This window comes from Larus michahellis, chromosome 9 (assembly GCF_964199755.1).
Source record: "Larus michahellis chromosome 9, bLarMic1.1, whole genome shotgun sequence".
NCBI classification, from domain to species: Eukaryota; Metazoa; Chordata; class Aves; order Charadriiformes; family Laridae; genus Larus; species Larus michahellis.
In genome coordinates this window covers 23,484,201-23,502,875 of record NC_133904.1, presented here as the reverse complement: position 1 = coordinate 23,502,875, position 18,675 = coordinate 23,484,201, and the positions used below count along the sequence as shown (strand labels likewise).

Genomic DNA, 18,675 nt, shown 5'->3' with positions numbered 1-18,675 from the left:
ATTATTCAAACACATATCTATCAAAGTACATGATTTTTATTGAATTCTTGGACTCTTCAAGAAACCCTGCATTATTCCCTAAAATACAGTTAGCAAGATAATTGCAGGAAGGAGTGCCAGGGTGGATTTGGGTGCCCAAAGACAGAAACGACAGAAACCTCTTGACACTACCTTTTAGAGATTTAGCAAGCAGTCCACACGCTTAGAAGATTCAGCACTGGCACTGAACAGATTCCTTGATATTTGCTTGGATTAACAAATGTTATTAGAAGGCTATATGAATTGGAAGGCTGCACTGTTGTTTAAATTCAGGGCATTCAAGTGTCCCAAGTGCACAGCTGACCGAGCATATGAGGGTTTCCAGTAGCTACATCGTGATACGTAGTCCTTGCAAGTACAATCTTATTCAAACCCAGATTGAAGAGAGTATAACATTGCCTCCCAGTTGTGACTGATCAAGTAAACCTCACAAACACAGTGAAATGTGAGAGTGATTAGCTTTAAAAAGAACAAAACCAATTTCATACTCATGGCTGTAGATCTTTGTATTATTTGCCCCAAGTCTGGAGTTAAAATCAAACTACTGTGCTTTCTGGGGTTATTCTAGCAAGGGGTTCTCTGTGTGTTGCAGCCTCAAGGAATTTTGGATTTAGTATCTGGATTGTGTTTGGTTTTATGCAAAAGTAGCGTTCAGTTCGCATATCTTTTATGTATCTGTATAGTGGATTTATTCCCTTCCGTCTTTATGACTACATTTTCAGCATAGAACCAGACTAGCAAACTTCAGTAAGAGGATTGTAGCAATAGCTGAGGTAACCACCTTGCCCAAGGTGAGATGGTCTGAAGAGTTTATTTTTTTAAGATTCCTAGCAAACCACTGCGTATTCCTTAAAAAGGCACAGTAAATGATGAGGTAAGTTTTTATTTCTGAGGTACTTGGCTATAGGGCCACTCCTAGCCTTACACAAAGGAATGAAACATGCAGGCAAGCTAGACTCTCCCAAGCCTGATGATCACACCGAGTCTGCTAACACTCAGACGTTCATATGTATGTAGATATATATGAATGCATGTATGACTCGTTAGTATTATTAATAAAATACTCCCCTGACATAGCTTTGCATTTGTGCAGAGAAAGCACAGTGAGTTGGATATCTGTGCCCTGGTGCAAGGCACTCTCTGCTTGGGGTCAGATGCCAGGTAGGCTGATATCTTGCTGCTTTGTGTTTCTTCTAAATTGATGCTAGAAGCCTAGCACACAAATAGGTGCTTTTTCCCTAATCAACATCAGATGGGGCAGTGGTATTGACTGTCCAGAGACATCTGAAGAGGCCAGAGGAGCTGGATGCACTACTGTATAGTGGTATGTACGTTTTCTGGGGAACTTTGTTCACCCCTCTTTCTAGGTCGCTTGCAGCATATTTGTCTGAATATGACTCCCACGTAGAGAAAATGCGTGGGCTTCCATGAAAAATGACCTATGAACAATGGCTGCCTTGAAGGAGAAGAGTAGGAGCTTTCCCGGATTCTGTTCGGGTTTTGTATTCCCTCCTTCTCTGAACGCCACTAAAGCATCTGTCTTGGAAACAACTCACATGAATATGAATAACATTTTTTGACCTCTGAAATGCAGCATAATGCACCGAAGAGCAGATATTATCAAAATATTTGCAAAAGCTCTATCCTTGACCGAAAGGACTCTTATTTTCTGCTTCGGAAATTACGCAGTGCAATGCGTGATTGCTCCTTGTTACAGATGGGTGCGGATTCTGGACTGTTAGGATCTTGTAAGAGGCATGAGTCTCCATTATCCTGCTTTTTGCTGTCACCAAAGCTGTGCAGCAGCATTTGGTGTAAAAGTTTCAAGTTAATAAATATTAAGACCCAGATTTCTTTTCTGTCTTTTTGGAGAAACCAGTTTCTCCTCTGAGAGTGAGTTGCATCTCCAGGCATTTTGGTAGAGCTCCAGACCTCATGACTCCTGTCTCAGTACAGCTTGAGATGGGAAGTTTTGAAGAGAATGCTTCTCTTTACTGGAGCTTGATTCTGCTGCGAAATGACATTGGTGTAATTCCTCTGACTTCATGGAGTTACTTCTCCTTCGCACAACGTGAGAGGAGTTCCTGTTTTAGAATAGAACAGAGGCTTTCATCATAGTCTCATTAAATTATCATTTTGGCATCTAATATGGCTAATTCCAGTGGCAAATCTATGACCCTCCGAGAGTAAAACAAATTAATATAGATTAAGGCTCTGTTGGTTTCTGCTTTTAGTCCATTGTGAGGGGAAAAGACACCAAATGACCTTTATAAAAACCAAAATCAGTGCTCCTGAGTACTCACGACTAATACAGTGGACTAGTTCTAGAAGCACTTTAAAGGTGTCTTAGCAATTTCTAATGAAAATAAGAATACTGGTTCCTATTCTGAGGTGCAGATGTATGTGCTAGCAGCTTGAGTTTATTTGCATCTGTGGTTGATCGCACATCGGTGCAGAGCCAAACTGTATTTCCTAGATCAAGATTTATCTGTGACTTTGAAAGCTTTTTCACTGGGTAGATAGAATTGCATTTTCTTGCTTAGAGGAAGCATTGATCCAGTACAATTGGTTTAATAAAAAAATTTCAGACAAACAATGATCTATCTAGTTTGTAGCTGACTGAAGCATATTGGTTGTAGCTGCTATCCAGAATTGCTTGCAAAAAAGTGTAGCATGCTGCTTTTAGAAAGGCCTGAGAACAGATACACTATCTGAAGGACCAAAATAGTCCAAACAGTGGATGTAAATAGAACTGCATATTATTCACTGCCCAGTAATCTATTAACTTCTTCACAGAGAAGAGAAGCTGCTGCCGCTTTGAAAACAATGGAAAATATTCCATTCAGTAGCAGTCCCATTTTCAGATTTTAGAATTTTTCTTTTCACTGTTCTCCCTTACTTGTAATATTTGTCTGCAAACAGATCCTCTTTTTCATTTGTTTCCTCTGCCAGAGTCCCTCTCTGCTTGGGAATCTGGGGAGATTACTCTGGCACCAAAAGAAGTAGATGCTCAGGTGTGATGTACAAGGTAGGGGAATTCCTGAAGAACAAAATCATTTACTCCCCTTCATGCTGCTCCAGACCTCTGAGCAGTGTCATTCCGACCACCTTCTCAGGGGGAATCAGGGGGATTTACTAATTACAGTACTGAACCCAATAGCACTGGTGGGATTGAGCAAAAATGAGAAGGATGCATGTTTACCTTTTCCACTCTCCTAAGTAGAACTGATTTCCAGAGTGCCTAACGGAGTGCTGTCTGTGCAGACTGTGTTTTCTTTCATAAGCTTTTTGCTATTTTGTTAGAAGGGTAAACAATTTGTGAGGCATACAGCACTGCTCACTGACTTTGGCAGGTCACTTAGGTGGATGTTGCTCTCCCTGCTCTCAGACAATAATGCCCTTTTCTTTATCTGCTGCCCAGAATGCTGCTTCTTTGCTGGCCTTGCTTCATGCCGATCCACATTCAGAAGCTGCCCACAATGGCTAACTCTCATCTTGTGACTTGCCCACTGCTCATACCAAAGTAAAATGAAAACTACCCATTGTGTGAGCCTTATGTACAGCAAATTGAAATTCTGGTTCAGTGAAATCTCTGCTTAGAGCGAATAGTCAGGGAAACAGTTTTATTAGTAGCAGAACCTGTGCCTGTCATTAGAAACAAACACAAAGTGCAAATCAGGCACAGTGTATTGGTCGGCAGCTCATAGACTTGGCTAACTGCTTTTCTTGTTCATGTGGATGGCAGTTGCCTCAAAATATTGTGGGGACACTGCCAGCTGAGGAACAGGAGATGCTTTCCTGATGTCAGATCTTGCTGTCTTTACTGCAGATAACGTTCCTGTCAGTTCCCAGGGCAGTTTTGCTGGAGCAGTCTTTACTGCAGATAACGTTCCTGTCAGTTCTCAGGGCAGTTTTGCTGGAGCAGAACGAGGGGATCCAAACAGGAATAATATAAGGGATAATCCAAATCCCGCTGAACAGCATGGATTGGCTTTCTGTTGTCTTCAGTGGGGTGTGAACCAGGCTGCAGGAGAAGAAACATGGTTTTGTGACCATGAACTGAGGGGACCAAGCTAGTGCAGCCATACTTCCCATGTCCATGGGCAAGTCATCACATGCTTCATGTCCTAGTTCACATGTAATGAGGCAGAGCATAAAAATCCCTCACTAAACAATCAATGTGGGGATATAGTTTTTTGTTTGAGGCATGCTGAGGTGCTACAAAAGGCGGCATTTGAAAACAGGAAGGCCTCAGTAAAAGAAGCACCTCAGTGTATCACCATAATATGTTTTAAGACTATTATCATATAATATTATGGTATTTTCATGTATGTTCTGGTGTAGAAAATGAGATGGAAGAGTATAAATAAATACTAAAGCAATCATTGAGTTTTAAGGAAGTGCTATGATTAAGATTTTCTGCATAAATTTAATTCAGGCCCTTTGTATGAATCTGCCAACAGATGAACCCGTTATCTCTTCCACAGAAGCCCATGCCTCATTCAGTGCACATAGGGATGGTTTCCTTGTGAAAAACTGTTTAATATTTTCTTTATCTCTTCTTATAAGATAGTATACCGTATTTATTGTATCTTATTCAGATCCTATTCTGGAAAAACAGGTGAATTTCCTCATGGCCTTTTTTTTCTTTGGCACTTATAAAATATTCAACTATAGTAGCAATAGATGTTCATTTTGCTTCCTGACACCTTGGCTAGGAAACTGGTATTATCATCACCGGTTTATAGTGATGTGGCAGAGGCTCAGAGAGATTAAGGTCAAAAACATTCATTAAGTTGGTGTAGTCAATTTGAGGACCTGTTTTGCAGAGTACGTAGCATTACACAGCACACCTTATGTTCAGAGCTCTGCTTCTGTGTGTGCTTAGTAAAGAATCAGACATCACTGTGACCCACAAGAAAAGGGCACAGAGGTAATGACTACCTGTTTTAAGAGCAATGGATGCTTTAAGAGGATTGGGACATTCTGATTTGGACCATTTCTTAGACTTACTTGGTGAGGAGCCAGACTGAGAAATAGGCATGCCGATCCCACACACCCTCTTCCCAAGCCTCTGATGTTTGTTAGTTTATCTGTTGTTACAGAAAAAAAAAAATCATAGCTGTAAACAATGACATAGTGTTCTCTTCAGTCATCACCTAAGAATATTACTCTAATTACAGTTTTGGATTGAGTGATTTGCCTAACACCTCTGCAGGAACTTTTCGGCAGAGAGGGACTCTCATCTGCCCTAGCCGTCACATCTCATTCTGCAGTTCCTTATCTCTTGTATTGCAAACCTTCCAGATTGTGCAAGAAATGAGCTCCTATAGAAAATCTCTTTTCTGCATACATCTGCCTCAAGCCCTTCCTCTCATCTTGAATGAAACATGAATTCTATGAGAAGAACTGTTTTGAATAATGTAATGACTGTAACATAAAATATATGTACGGCTAACCTGCATCCTGCTATTTCATAACCCGAGCTTTTGACTTTGCAGTCTAATTTTTAATATAGTGGTTTTGTACAGTTGTTAAGGTTTTGAAAAACAAATCAATCCCCATCCTCATCATGATAGTATCTCTGGGTTCATTAGCAGATATGGATCTTTTTGAGGATATGCTGCACTGCCCTCTGCTCTGAATTAAGCAATGGCCGTAGCAGGTAGTTACAGCAAAAGAACAATGATGTACCACATTCTTGGGTTACTCTTCAGGCTTGGAAGGGAAATGTACTCTGCTTATTACAAACTCTCAGCTTCTTTTCTCCCTAGTACCTAAGCATGATGCCTTCTGCCCCACTCTCTCCAACCTGCTGTTTTCCCCATCGCTCACTTCAAGTTTCTGTTTCTTATCCCAGCAGTCCTATCTCCATTTTCTGGGCTTCTCATGGCAGGTTTCTTCTCCAGCCAGTCCTAGGTCCCAACACCCAGGTTAACACTGTTTTCCACCTCACCTTAGTTTTTAGTAATGCCTCATCTCCTCTCCCAGTCCATGCTCTATTGCAGTATGTTGCGCTTGGCACTTAACTCGGTCCAGTTCCCTCCCTTGTCAGTCTCCGATCTTAGCCTTCAGGTTTTTTTCTGGGTGGGTGTCCCCAGAATAGTTTCCTCTCCTTCTCTCTATTCTTAGTTGCTATTGTCCTTTTGACTCTTCAAACAACCTCAGTTTTCTCAGTCCCTGCTTTCCTTCCTGATTTAAGAATGGATCATTTTGCCTAGTAATTTAAACCTCTTCCACATTATCCCTCTTTTCATCCTTGGACACTCCCAGCCCAGCAATGTTTAGACAAACTCTACCCATTTTTTATTTTTTAAACATGAAATATCTCAATCCTTGGAGCTAAGCATTTAAAATTATGAATTTGTATAGAAGCAATATCTCCACTACCTTAGTGTGAAATAGATTTTATTTGAGGGAAAAATGTGTGTTCTAAAGGTGTTTATCGGTAGGCACACACTGAATCAGTGTAGGATTTTTCTGTACTATCATAAGCAGGTAAACTTGAGTTTTCAATTCACTATTACTCTGGTTAGGTAACCGTGCTAGTGCTCTCTTTGCACTCAGTTTTTCCTACTGTAGAGTCACTGCTGCTGCACTGAAACCCATTTATTATACAGATAAAAGAGTGATCTTTGTCTGGAGATAACATAGTGTCATTTTAGCTTGAAATCATTGAAATTTGTCTTTGTTTCTGATGTGTTATGAGCATCTCATTAGCGAGCCCATGAATCCCTCAGTTTGCTCTTGAAACCAACTATCTAAGCTCTCATCTCTGCCAGAGCATAGATTTCTTCCTTTCTCTTATTTTTGAAAGCTGTGTTGGTGCCAAGGCAGTTATAGGTCAATTGAGTTATTGTTGGTTCTAATTGGCACTCTAACAAGCTATTAAATCAATTTACCTACAGATGAATGTCACTCAAAAAGAAAGGTGCCAACTCCTTTTCTGACTTTGAGAACTTCAAAAAAAATCCATTTTCACTGATGAGTGTAAGGGAAAGGCCAGCCCACAGGGAAGTGGCTAGTGAGAGCATAACGTTTCACTCCTAAGTATTTATGCCATGTGGCCTATGGCTGAAGAAGGTCCTGTGTGCGGAGGGGTGAGACTACTTCCAGAACTCAGGGCCAAGAGGAAGGATTAAGAAAATCACCAACTCTGACAAATACTCCTCTGTCCCATCCCTGGTTTGTAACACAGCATGGGCTAATTTCCGTGTGGAGTGATCGATGTCCTCTTCTCCTCTTTTATTGGTTCTCAGTGTACCACATGCGTTCCTGTCACTGGTGATACAGGTGTAGTATCCACAACCATCTTTCAAATCAAGCAGCACCTGGCTGGTGACATCGTTACCTTTTTGGAGTCCAGTGACCTATAATTTCATGAGATTTACTTGCTCTGTGTTGCAGAAGAGTCAGAGTTATTATGGTGAATAGGGCCGATTTAAGTTCTGTTCTGAAATGTTTAGATAACCTCTTCCTCTAGCACTTCTGCTCACAGTGCTCACACTGTGAGCACTGAGCACAGTGCTCATTCTCACATTATCTGAGCATTTCTTAGTGAGACGGTTGTAAAACAGTTGCTTTTCAGCGTACAAGTCAGGACAAGGTTTCTTGACCAAGCGGCACTGCAAGTTCATCCTGGGGTCTCCAAATCAAAGCTGCCTTATATATGACACACAATAAGAACTGCTCAGGTATGCTCGCTTAAGTGGGCAAATTTTTTTGGTGGAGCAGAAGGCAGATGAGAATGCAGCTTGGCTCTGTGCAGCTCTACAGATCTGCAGTGCTGACAGCACTAAACCCAGGGGTTTGTCAGCAGACAAAGCAGTTAGGACTCCAGAAACAGAGAAGAGAGAGCAGATGTGTGCTGGGCTAACAAGGTGCTATTGTAGAGACCTTTTTCTGCCCTTTTTCCGCTTTGAATGGTTTGCTACCTGGGAAGTCCCTTTACAAATTGAAATCATTCATTCCATGCAGTATATTCACAGTGGCTGACATCAAATATGGTCACCCTGTGTCTAGTATTGCACCAGACTGTAGTAAAACCAGTCTGTTAACTCCTGAAGAGATGCTGCCTGCAGCAGGGGAAGACGGTGCTGGTGAGAGCAAAGCAGATGAGCATCCAAAGGGGAATTCCAAGGTCAGCTTGAGGGCCTGCCACTTGGTCATTATAGGGGCACAATTGCTTCCCCAGCGATACAGAAAAGCTAATCTCATTTGTGGTGACTCGTCCAAATGTGCTAATTAAGGATTTAAATCTCTGCCTCTTTGGATGGAGAGGTTGTCTGCGTTTATGCATCTATTGTTAAAGAGCTTAGAGGCAGGAGAGGTGCTGCAGGTTGCCAGCTGACTCTCGTGTAGAAGCTATAACTCCTTTTTTTTTTTTTTTTTTAATTTTCACAGCTGTGCTCAGGGTTCTTGTGACTGCCAGGAAATCAGTAGCTGTACACTGAGTAGCTCCTCATCCCTGTACACAGCTCCAGTGAGACTGTATGCTGAGTAACTCTTATGGGATTCAGTTTTCCTGGTCGGAGCTGTTGAGCACTGTTACAGTCTGATGCTCAGTTCCACCCCCTGCATGTTTGGGGGATGGAAAACCTAGTGAAGTGCATTTGGATTTGCCTGGCTGTGGGAAAGAAATGTCTTGCAAAGTTATCAGCGCTCTGAAGCTTGTGCTGGAGATAACAGCTGCATTCCAAAGACTCGGGGACTCCACATTAAGTCCCTTCCTCCCAGCCATTGCTTCCCACGTGATTTCAGGGCAAGGTGCTAACTCATCACCGCGCTAACATCATTGTTACCCGGTGCAATGTCTCATCTGCAAAGGAGTTGTGTGTGTGCCTGCCTACGTGGGTATCTCCGGGGGACGGGAGGAAGTGGAGGCCCCTCGTTATCCAGCGCTGCTCTGTGTGTTCTCTCACCTCTGGCCACGTTAGTGACTGGGCTGGAGGGACGGTGCAGAGTGAAAGGGCGTGGGCTGGGTGAGCGCGGTGACATCTTGCCTCTGCAGAGAGGCAGAAGTTGCGTTAGGCATAGTGAGGCAGTGCAAAGGTGACGCTTGCTGGCAGTGTCAGGATTTGGACTAGCTCTCCCAACAGTCAAAGTGATAACGGAAATGATAACGATGATTGACTCTATGCAGCTTTTTTAACAATAGCAAACCCACTATCATTAAGCACAAATTCTTGATACGTGATCTTTCCCCTTTTGCTTTAAAGCACTAATGTGTGCACAAGTTCTACTTCTATTAATAACATGAGGAATATTTTTTTCCATCCCTGGTTTTCTGTGAATTGTGGGGAGTGCAGGAGAAAGGACCAGTCTAGAGTACAGATCATGGTCTGTCCTCCTTGATGCCTACACAAACCATTTGTATCATTCTCCTAAGCTCATTTAGGTGTAGGATACACTTTGAATCATAAGCAACGTATAACGGATAGAAGGACAAACTGGAACGCAGGTCAGGCACCTAGTATTGGCCCTGTGAGCCATCCTGAACAGAATACTCTGTGGCTTCATTTCTCCAGCTTTGAAAAGGGGGTGATAGTATTGCCAGGGGCCATGGAAGATGCTGTAGAACTCTCAAATATTTTAATGTAACAGAAGATGACAGAGTAGATATCAACAAGGATATGGTTAAAATCTACAAGGCGGTCTTATGAGAATTTCTTCATGATTATCCTTTACTGCTGAAGATTCGGTTACATTTCTTCTCCGTCTTTTGTTAGGACCACAAAAATGAGTAGATCCACGTACTGTGATTTCTGAATAACCTGTTCCTTTGTCTTAGTAAGAAAACTGGTTACCAACACCTGTACATTTCCACATATGGTGCTATATTGCATGGCACATTTAGAACTAGGCTAGAGAAAGATAGGAAAAAAGGCTGCACAGGGATGGAGACATGAATTTTACCTTTTGTGTCCGTAAATGAGAACTATGCAGCTCCTGCATGGGGTTTGGAGATGCTCTAAAAAGAAAATGTTCCATCTTTTCCTCATCCAAGCCGTGATACCCTTTGCTTTGGGAATATGCAGCTTCTTGACTTTAGCAAATGCTCCTGAACAAAAGGTCTGGCGTAGGAACTAGCAAGATGTCTCTCCTTTTCTGTGGCGTGGCACCTTTAGAAAACATGCTCTAAGCTCACCAACTGTTGAATCTTTCTGATAATCTGTTGTGACTCTTAGCTTTTAGTGCAAACACAAGTGTACTTCAGCTCATGCCAGCCATGGTTAAGGTGATAAACTGTATGTGCTATTGTTAGAGAGCAACTAGGCTTGTTCCACAGTTGGGAATTGGAACAAATGCCTGGGTCGAAGACGTACTTAAATCAAACTCCAGATTTGGCAATGACTATTGAGCTCAACCCTGACTGCATTTGGAGAGTTTCTGGTCCTCAGTTTTGCAAAACCTCATGTAAGGTTGCATCGTTCAGAGCTTCTCTCGGTGTACTCCCGTTATGACTTGTGTTCCCCTGCTGTGTCTCTGCACCACAGGCACTCCTCTCTCATCTGCTCCTGATCCTAGGGTGAATTCCTCTGTCGTCTTGTTGTCTACATACATTGATTGAAAGTTGGGCCAAAGCATAGACTTCCAAACAAGGGCGGTTCTGCTGGTTGTGTGCTCCTTTTGCGGTACAAACAAGAATTTAGGGTAATGGTGGCTGATGTGGGTGTGGCCTAGGGCTCCTGCTTTTGAACAGGGGATCTGGAAGCCTCATCTGCAAGTAAATTCACACAGCAAAACCTGCACTGCAGACAAAAAAAGATTTGCCTTGACATCATCTGCCCTGCTCTGAGATCCGCAGTCAGTCAGGAGAGCAACGCACAGCTCCCAGCCTCTCTAGCTCAGTAGAATTAAGGCTAAGCTTCATCATGAGCTAATGCAAGCTGTTCCCACCCCAAATAATTGGCTGCTGGATGGCTCTGTGTCTGTCTACCCATTACTGCATGTGGGTGGATGTGTTATTGTGTGTGTGAATGAGTCTGCTTTCGAAATTAATACATAACATTGGGGGTGCATCTAATAATACAGTACCTCATGAATGATGTGTATGTGAGAAGTGTAAAACAGAGCTGAGCATGTCAAACATCTGTACAAAGAGCACTCTCCCTGGTACCACAGGATGGTGATTCCCTCGTCCAGACCACCATTATCTCCCACCATAAAACACCTCAGATATCTTTCCAGTCCTCTGTTTCCCATAGCTGAAATTTAAAAGCAGGGGAAAAAAAAAATCCACGGCGAAATTTCTCAAAAGCTCAGTCCCCCAGTCAGCACAACCCTCTTTGCAGGGCAGAGCACCCCGTGGTGAATAGGAAATGACAGAGGTGTTGGCTTGTCCTTAGAGATGAAAGACAATGCCTATCCATGAGCATAGCTATTGGAGACACTGATGTATTGAAGTCATGCACGACTTGGGGAGCTGGGAGATGTAACCCCTCTGGGACTTGGCAGCTGTTAGAGGGTATTATTTTCACAAGGCTGAGCTGTTCTTAAACACTTCCTCTAGTGTAATCATCACACACACATGTTCTTGGTAATGGCAGGCCATCAGCATTTCTTTGCAGTCTTCTTCGATAAGATGTATAGAGACAAGCTGTGAAAGAGCTGAACAAGATGCCTTGACGTTAGTCATTCACGTTTCCTCAGTTTGGCCCACAAATAAGCTTTAGGCCCTGCTTTCTGTACACATCCTTGTGGCTGAGGTTTCTTCAGGAAAAAAAAGCACCTCTTTCAAATAAGGACAGGTAAATGAAAACTTGTGCCTGCCCCAAACTAGGACACTAAGATCTGCAGTCCAGTTAGGGAAGAAGGCAGATGGTTGGCTATACTTCTGGTTGTAATGGTTCAAAGTGGAGCATAGCTTTCCAACAGCTGATCACAAGAAGAGGGGAGAGAATTCTTCACAAGCTCTTTGAAAACTTGTTTTTCAAAGGAAAAAAAATGTATGGTCCTGGTTAGCTCAGAAAGCAGAGGGGATGATATTACAAATAATGTAGTTTTGTATTAATATAAACTACCCTGACCATTCAAAATCCGTGGCTGTTGACAGAACCAGCTACTAGCTTTTCTAGGCAGCCAGCTAACACTGCGAGTAGTTTTAGTGCAATTTAAATGGTGTGCTTCAGCTTTATTCGTACCCTGCAGTGATTGTATGTTGTTCTGTTGTGTACTACCCAACCGCCACATTTCACCTCAGCATTCGCCTTGCTACAGTGATGGGTAAAATTATTTCTCCACACACTGGGGTTCTTGTGGATGCAGAAGGATAGATCATCATTTCTTTGAAATTAGTTTTTTTCAGTAGACGTACAAAGGCAAATTCCTTGGTAAGAATGCACTGCAGCTAGTGACACTGGGAATCGGTTTTACTCCTCAGAGCTACTTCTGGCCTGTCTCTCTTGTATACGTACCTCTGAGGCACATAGGCTCTGTGTCTAGCACTGTCTGAGACCTGCTAATATTGCACCACAGTGAGAGAGACCAGATTACATTCACATTTTGATGTTTGTGGAATGGATCTTCAAAGCCAGATTTAGTGAGACTAGCTCTCTGTTGCGACAGTGGAAATATTTTAGAGCACTGAATTTTCAGCTCTTCGCCCACAAAATAGCTATTCCTGATTCAATGATGTCTTTCATAAAGGAGATCCCTAATTTACAATCTCAATATCTACTGAGCTAAAATGTTTTTGGATATACTTGAGAGCAGAGCTAATTTGCTATCTGCTTTTCCTGGATTCCAGTGAAAGACCTTCCACTGTTCCCCACTGAAACTGGGGAGTTCTGAGGACGTTGGCTTGATTGACATGCAGAGCTTTCTTCCAGGTACCCTCGTCACTGAACCATCTTTATACTTCTCTTTCTCATCCTTCCTGTGATCTATTGAGTGCCAGCCAGTTGGGCTGAGTCATATCACGTATATTTCTGGTGGGATGAGTTTGAAAGAACGCAGAGGAAAACCCTAGCTTTTGCCTTACTACTAAGCTTACTTAAACAGAAGGACTAGATTAACTAAAAAGAGGAAAAAACATAGATATCATGTAATCGAGCATTATTGATGTGCACAAGTTTCCAGATAATTTATATAATACGCTATCATATCCCTGCTCCTGCTGAAATCAAAGGTTAAGTCAGTGCCTGCTACAGTGGCCTTGAAATTGGCTCCTGTAAGTGCAGAAGTAAAAAACTACAAGTATATATCATGTTTTAGAGAAGAGGGCCTTTGAGAGTGTGTTCTGGTGTTGCTTCTTCGAAAACCTGGAATTCATTGAGACATTGCTGCCATCCTAGGTACCCAAAACAGGGCAGGGAACAGACTTGCCTCTGGGTACCACTAGCAAAGGAGAAGACGTGTCTTTTCTTTTAAGACACAAAATTTAAAAGTCTGGATGAATCTTCTGTGGCTATAACTTTCAGTACCCAGAGTATGCTTAGGTTCTTTTGGGGTTTCTCCTTCCAGAGTCAAGACCAGAAGTACATCTTTCTAGACTGGGGAGGAGGCCTGTGGCATCCTCAAAGTGCCATTGCTCATCTTGCAGTTGCATGTGCTTCTCTGGGCTTCAGGCCTGAATAGACCCTGTCCTCACCAAAAGAGGAAAAAGAATATAGAAAGAGCTCTGTGATGAATTCCCGCCTTGAAGTAAGGTCATTTAAAATTTAAAACAGGATCAGGTAGATTTAAAATATATGCTTACACCTCAATTGTCAGGGGAATCTGCACCTTAAACAGGCGGGAAAGTGCTTGAATATCACTGCCTTGAAATAGGTACCTGCCCCACTATCCTTTTGGTAATTGTTTACTGTGTCAACAAAACTACTTGCATGTTTCAGTTATACCTGAAGTCTGTGATATTATATTGGTCATATGTCCAAAATTCTTTAAAGAGATTGTTATTTTAGCTTCACTTTGTAGCATGTCTGAGCCCTGGTGCTGAAGTGCAAATACAGGGTGGGTTTTTTTCATTATTTATTAGGTTTTCATGACTATCATATCTGCACTGTCCCAGCTGTTTGTAGAAATAGCTTTGTAATATTTCTGTGAAATAGCAAGGATATATATTCCCATTTTATGCCTGGAAAACTAATATACAGAGAAACTGTGTTATTTTCTAGAGAGTTGCTTGCAGAATCTGAACTTCGGTTGTGTAGACAGCGCAAGTAGTTCCTCAGTGACAGGACTGTCCTACCTTTTTCTGCAGTGTCCCTCTGGGTAGGATGGAAACTGGCAGGCTGGAGCCTCTGTGTTATGTATTGATGGAAAATGGGCTGCATCAATCTGAATATATTTCTGAAACAACTTGTTTCTGGCAGGTTGTTCATTCTAAAAATATATTTATTTCTAATTGCTGAGCAGAATGCTTAATGAATTCTTCCTTCCCGAGAACAATTAATCAAAGAAATGATTTAGGGCTGGCACTTGCTCCCCCAAGGCTCAATGGCTGTGTTCCATTGACTTAAATAGAGCAGATCAAGCCCAGCCCATACTGGAAAAGATTTATCTAAGCATTTTTTAATGGTGCCCATCACTATTTGTCTGGATGTCTCTGGCAGAAAAACAATGTATGTATTGGAGAAGCAGCACTGAACATTACAGTAGAGTTACAGCAAGCTGCTGTGTTTTGCAACCAGTGTTTTCCTGTTTTGTATATTTTTTAAGGAGAGGTATTATGCGAAGTCCCATTGATTGTAATGGGGATTTGAAATGGTGAGGAAAGAAGGGGCTGCAGTTACAACATGCTCCAGACGGTTTCTTGATTGGAACAAACCGCTGGAGCTGCAACCGCTGAGACCCTGCAACATGGATTAGAACTTTGATAAGGGGGAACCCCCTGAGAATCCCCACCACACCACAAAGATGTGCCTTTTCTACAAAAGATCAAAAGTCAGAAATTCGCAGCGTGTCCTGGAAAGAGCGGGAGAGATCCAGCAACATCCCAAGTCTCGGCAAAAGCCAGATATGAGTGAAGTGAAAATGCCCAGATCCCCTAGCACCCGCTTCCTTTGCAGGAGTATTATATAGCTTGCTCCACGCCACACAGGAGGGTGAAAAGCCAAAATGGCTCCTACCAGTCTGACATGAGGGAAAAGGCATTATATGCCCTGAATGTGGACACTGAATTTTTCATATTCTGCGTAATTTGTGATTCAAAGCATCTTCTTTGGGCAAATGTGCCTGACAGTATCCTTTCTAGGGGAGAATATATTTTAAATATCCAGTTTCTGAGTTTTTCAATTCTCCCATTTCAGAGTATGCACCAAGTCCTCCTCATTTTTCCCCAGGTCTCCTGCTGCCCTTAAGCTTCTGTTGGGTTTCCTCATTTCAATGCAGAAATGTTTGTTGGGACACCAAATAACGGTTTCTCGGAAACTGGAAAGGGCTTTGGAGTTCAGTAGGTCCTTGCATAAGGAACTGCCTTTGTGTGGAGCTGAAGTGCTACGTTGGGAGCTGAGTTGAGTGCCCTTAGGCGCTGGAGTGGATGTCAGGATTCCTGTCTCTCTTCTTCTGTCTTCTGTGGACCTGCATGTGTGTGAGGCACTCAAGAAATAACTGCCTCTCCGTGCCTCAGTTTCCACAGCTGGCAGATGCTGAGACTCAGCCACCTGCCATAAAGTGCTTTGAGGTCAAAAGGAAAAAATCCCTTGTGAGCTACATAATGTTTCAGTACATGCAGTAATTAATTCAGCATCCGATGTTTGGAGAGGATAGTGAATTCACGTGGATGCCTTAGATAACATAGCCTTAGCACAGTATGTTTCTTCTGAGACCTAAAATAATCAGCAGCAATTGGACTTTTTTTTCCTTAACTGCTGCATTTTTAGAAGGTGATTCATCTCTTGTCTGGGGTCTTGGATACCTGAATAGCCCCAAGATCCCAGCAGCATTAGTCTTTTTGAGGATTCATTGTGCTCCAGTCCAGCCTGCATAAGTCATTGCAAACAAGAGTCTGATGTTAGCTGCAGAAGAGTTGGGGAGGAAAAATATTTTCTACTTTTGAAACTGAAACATGCATAGCCACTACCTCCTTATCATTTCAGATGCCTTATTCCCTTCCACCCCCATCTTCTCTTCCACACAGAAAGAGGCTTTATGGCTGGCGCTTCATGCTGAAGCTTGACTGAAACAGTGATGCCAGCATTAACACCACCAGGGCTGAAAGTAGTGATGTAAATCAGCGTTCTTCTGTTGATTCTCATGGAGTAATACTGATCGGTAGGAGCCAAAGTTTGGAAACACTACAAAATATGTACTCCATCCATCCCAATCCATGGTTCTTACACATTGTTCCTTTGGCATTTCCTTAGCCTCTAACACTTGAAGCCATACTTCTGTTCACAGAGCAGGCAGAAAATTTGCTCTACAGTTGTCATCCCATTGGCAAAAAACCCCATAGTGTTTTTAACCCAGTAGCAATACCTGTTAAAGAAGGCATTTGACTTGGGAGTGTAAGTTGGGAGTGAACTCTCTCTTCCAGGTCTTCTCACCCCTGTGCTACGTAACCACTAGATCTGCGGTGAAGCGTCCTTGTCAGGGATGAAAGCTATATGTAGGCAACATGTTCTGTCACTCTGGCTTTTTCTCTGCTCAATGAACATGTGGTTTAGGAAGTTTTGAACCTTTAGAGTAACACAGCTTTCAATATGATCATTCCAGTAGACCCTTGGAAAACCCCAAACTACTTTCTGTTGCCTCTTTCTGGCAGCTTTTTGGATTCCGATCCCGCCATTAAGCAGGAAAGAGGTTAAACTTCCTCCCTGCCCCATCTGGCATATCCAGGGCTCATGCAGAGTGATAGGAATAAGCATGCAGCAGTCCTGAAGTCTGGCAGATGCTGTTGCTTGTCCCAGACGTAAATCCTGGTAACTCTAAAAGTTGAAGAGAGAATATGAGAAGGCACGAGTGCCTTTTCCTGCAAGCAGAGGTGTATCTCGTTGAGTAAATAGCTTCATGTAGCTGAACAACAGCTGGGTCAGGCTCAGGTGTGATCCATCCTCAGGCACAGGAAGCTCTTCCTCTGTTTTTTGGTCTTTCATAGTAAACTGGATGTAAATGGCCAGCTAAGCTAAACTACATACATAGTTATTTCTAAGGCTGCTTAAGCACACTGGTGACCTGCTGTGGAGATGGTTGTCCTGGTGGTGCATGGTTCAAAAGTTACGGTGGGTAACCCAAACCTGGGTCTCTAGGAGCCTCTATGAGATCCTAGATGTTGTAATAAGAAACCTTCTGTTCAACCCTGCTTTCCTTGTGGGAAGACTGGAGTTGTGATTCCTGTTCAACACCAAGCTGTAGAAGTCTTTTTCTCAGCCTGGCAGATGACTTAGTTATCTGCTGCATGCATTTGTCACCTTTGTGATGTACTGCAGAGCATGAGGGCATAAATTTGTCAATCCAAAGCAAAACAACAGCTAGCAGAAAGCAGAGTGATGTCCCCTCCACTGTCCCACACTTTCTAAACTGATTCTTATCTAGTGATGTGACTCATGTCATCTCTTTGCCCTATTTTAGTGTTTAAATTTAGTAAATCTGGGTTTCTAGTGGTGAGGCTAACATCCTCACCTCATGTAAACTCTTATTATAGCAAGAGAGCCATGTCGATACAAAATAGTTAAGAATCCAGTCTGTCATCCTTGTAACTTACCGAGAAAAGTTGGTGGAAGATGCCTGTTCCATCAGTTGATGTCATATGTCCTCTGCCACTCTTGCGGTAGCATTTACTCTGAACTAATATACATACATACATATATCTATATCATCTATATAGATGTAAAGTCAGTACTTGCAGCACTGAATCCTTTAAGTGTGAGCTGCTGTTAATACTCTGGCAAGTAAAGGTGAAAGATCAGATTCAGAGAAGTAGGCTCTACCTGTGTGTCTCTGAGAAATTGGAGCCTGGGCACTCTCTAAGATACAATCCCTTTCCTTCATATACTTGGGTACAAATCAAACCCTTGGCCCAATATCGCTGCTTTTTGAGACAATTCAGAACTCCCTAGTGCAGAACCACCTTTCTAACAGGCTGCCCAAATATTTGAATTTGACTCATGCTAGATGTTGGATATGGGCCAAGGCCTGAAATTCATAATGTCACAACTTATGCATGTCTTTAGGCTTTAGTCCTTCACATTCCACAACATATTCATGATGACTTGGAAGCTGCAGCTCTTATTGATCTATCTGTTCTCGACAATAACAACATATGGCACGTTTCCATGGCAATAGGTCCCCCTAAAGGGGCTTCCTTCCTTTCCTCAGTTTATTCGTCTTTTACGTTATTAAATCATCAGAGATAAATGCACACAGAGAAGGGTCAACATCTGGATCAATGGACAGCAAACAAAGAGGAACTTTTCCATATTCATACAAGCAAGAGATTTCAGAAGATCAAACAATGCAGAATTGCCAGGCCTTTAGCATGTCAGTCTCATACATAATGTATTCTGGGAGCTCTACGAAATCAATATACATCTAACACCTTGAAAACCGTTGGGATTCAACAAGGAGGCAGGGGGGGTAGAGGAGGGGGAAATCAAGACATATTTATGAGAGCAGGAGGGTGGTATATGAAGAGAGGGTTAAGCTCTCTAGCGGAACACTTCTTATACAGTGATGTGACTGCGTAGGGGGTAATCC

The 18,675-nt window shown here is 42.5% G+C and overlaps 1 protein-coding gene across 1 annotated transcript in view; it reads left to right on the top strand.

Moving 5' to 3' along the window:
* HCN4 (hyperpolarization activated cyclic nucleotide gated potassium channel 4) overlaps positions 1 to 18,675 on the top strand; it is a 104,159-nt gene that overhangs the window by 2,319 nt on the left and 83,165 nt on the right. The window lies entirely within an intron of this gene.